We start from the raw sequence: 3,078 nt of genomic DNA, 5'->3' as shown, positions 1-3,078 counted from the left end.
GAGATCCTGTTTGTATTTCCGTAAAGTGAAAATATACAGTGTAAATGTTGGTGGATATCAAACGTATTTCAGAAATCATTGTTTTTTGCTGGATTCATTTTCTAAAGTGCCGGCAAATTCTATATGGTGTATGAAACCTTCACCATTCAAAGGACATAAGTTTTACAGCTCCGAGGGAACTTATACTGTCACTTAATGTGAAAAAAATGTACTTTCACCAGGGGTATAGTATATTTTCACCCTGGAAAAAGAGTACTTTTAACTGGGAAAATCCCGGGATTTTTTTTTTCTTATCCGTGAATACATCCTGTTTTGTAATCAATCCAAGCACACATACAGAAGCAGAAGAAATGGTAAACAATGTTCTTAAAAGTTCCATTGACTTGTTTTTGTAAAAGGGCTCACTTTCAATTTCAAAGAAAAAAAAAAAAAAAAAAGCGACCTATTCAGTTCTGCACATCCAAGAGTACTGTACTAATGACAAATGTAACACATACTCAGAAAATAACAAATAGGGTGGCAACTTCAAAATTTCAAGTTGTCCATATTGACAAGAATTTAAACTGGACAAAGCACATTGGGAAATTCCTAAAACAACTTAGTTCAGCCACTTTTGTACTTAGAATCATACAAAATCTTGTTGAGAAACAAATAAGTAAGTTGACATATTTTGCATATATTCATTCAGTAATGTCATCTTTAAGAATGAAAGTCTTCATTGCTCAGAAACATGCTGTAAGAATAACATGTATTACTTATCCATGAACATCTTGTAATCTGTTTAAGGTGTTGGGCATTCGGACTACTAATTCAAAGTATATCTCTTCCCTCATGAAGTTTGTTGTAAATAATCTACTACAGTTCAAAAGCAACAGTTACACACATAATTACAATATTTGAATGAAAAATTACATTTATTAGTTTACATTAATGTTGTCTTTACCACAAAAAGAGATGTACAATGCTGCAAGAAAAATTTTTGATCACTTGGCCACTGATATAAAATGTCTGACAGACAGCAAAGTAAAATTTGAAAACAAACTTAAAAAGCTTTTTCCTTGACATCTCCTTCTATTCAGCAGAACTTCTCACAATGTAATGTGTGAAATATGTTGGATAGAAATTACCAAGCTGAGTCTGTATATTTTTTAAGAAACTTATAAATGTTCAGCATGTAATGTAAAATAACTCATTCCACATCATTGCAAATTATTGTGATAAATGGGGCAAAGAACATAAAAGTAACTAAATAACAAAAGAAAACCCAGGATGGAATAATGACAACACTATGAAAATATAGACTGCCACTCACCATATAGCAGAGATGTTGATATGCAGACCGGCGTAACAAAAAGACTATTAAACATGTAAGCATTTGGTCAGAAGTACTTCTTCTGAAATAGACAAGACGCATACTCACACAAATGCAGGTCACACACACGCGTAAACATTGCCTCTCGTTGCCAAGGCCAGAGTGAGTGGTAATGTATGTGTGTGTGTGTGTGTGTGTGTGTGTGTGTGTGTGTGTGTGTGTGTGTGTTAGAGAGAGAGAGACAGAGAGAGAGAGAGAGAGAGAGAGAGAGAGAGAGATGGAGAGAGAGTTGTCCATTTCAAAAGAAGGCCTTCGGTCCAAATGCTTACGTATTTAGTAGTCTTTTTGTAGTGCCTCTCCATGACTCAGTATCTCCACTATATGGTCAGTAGTTATCTATTCTTTTCATAATATTGTAACTAACTAATTAACTGAACACCTGTCAGTAGTGTTTCAATGGGTAAAAGATTTTGGGATTATCATTAATTGCATCTTTGGTGCCTCCCAGGTGATGTTCCTGGGCCACCAGATTTATCTCCCTTGTGTAGTCTGAAGTCAAGGGCTGCTGTCAGATGCTCTTGCTGGTCCTTCCATTCTTTGGATGGACCAAATAGACGCTGCCTTCACTGTTGTGAAGAACTGCCTTGTCGATTCTACACTTCTGGCTCATGCAGCATGACACCCTGTTGGCACTGGTGGTTGACACCAACCACTGTGCCTTAGGAGCAGCTTTGCAACAACACTTCAGTGGTGCCTGACAACCATTGGTCTTCATTCCAAATAAGCTTAGGCCTACAAAACACCAATGAAGTGCCAATGACAGGAAGCTGCTTGTCATCTATGAGGTAAGCTGCTACATCTACCAAAAGCTGTAGGCCAGGAACTTAATGACATTTCCACACTACCGACCCATCATGAATACCTTGCAGTAGAGCAATGGTCGCTGCTCACCACATCAATTCCACCAACTGGAATACATCTATCAGTTCAGCACGGACAGTATTGTTACCGATTGTCTGTCATGAGCTGCTGGCACCACTGGCTGCATCAATTTCACAACATTCAGTGCAGCTCAAGAGGTCAGTATGGAGCAGGACTCTTATCACCAAAACCCAAAAACTCGCCTCAGGCTGGCACAGACACAAATTGTTTTGTGATACCTCCAATCATAAATTACAACCTTTCCTACCAACTGCCTTCCCCCAGCTGGCCTTTGACAGTGCCCATAACCTGTGACGTACTGGAATTAAAGCTACTACTAGGATTCATCATTATGAAGGCTTGGCATCTGCTCAGATTGTTGCAGCTGGAACCATTGCTGTGTTGCCTGTAAGCTTGGTAAGACTGACCTGCACATCCATGCCCCAGTTGGTGATTTTCCTCAGGCCACAGGGTTGCTTACGCATGCCCATGTTAACATTGTCAATCACTTCCTCACCTCTGATGGTCAGCAGTATCTTTTTAACCTATCATTGAACATTTCACACACTGGCCAGAGGCAACACCAATTTCTTACATCACAGCTGATACTGTGGTACTACCATTTGTCAGTAAGTGGACTGATCATTATGCTTTCCTACTCGACATCACCACAGGTTGTGAAAGGAAATTTGAATCCAAGCTGTTCAAAGCTTGCCAAATTCTTTGGCACTCATAATCACCATTCAGCCTGAAATGATACGGTTGAGTGATGGCATCAAATTTTGAAGGTGGCTCTGGTTTGTCATAACAAAGCAAGTACTACTGCACTCTTCATCATACTTCTC

The sequence above is a fragment of the Schistocerca nitens genome, chromosome 1 (genome assembly GCF_023898315.1).
Source record: "Schistocerca nitens isolate TAMUIC-IGC-003100 chromosome 1, iqSchNite1.1, whole genome shotgun sequence".
Classification (NCBI taxonomy): Eukaryota; Metazoa; Arthropoda; class Insecta; order Orthoptera; family Acrididae; genus Schistocerca; species Schistocerca nitens.
This window is presented reverse-complemented; position numbering follows the sequence as displayed.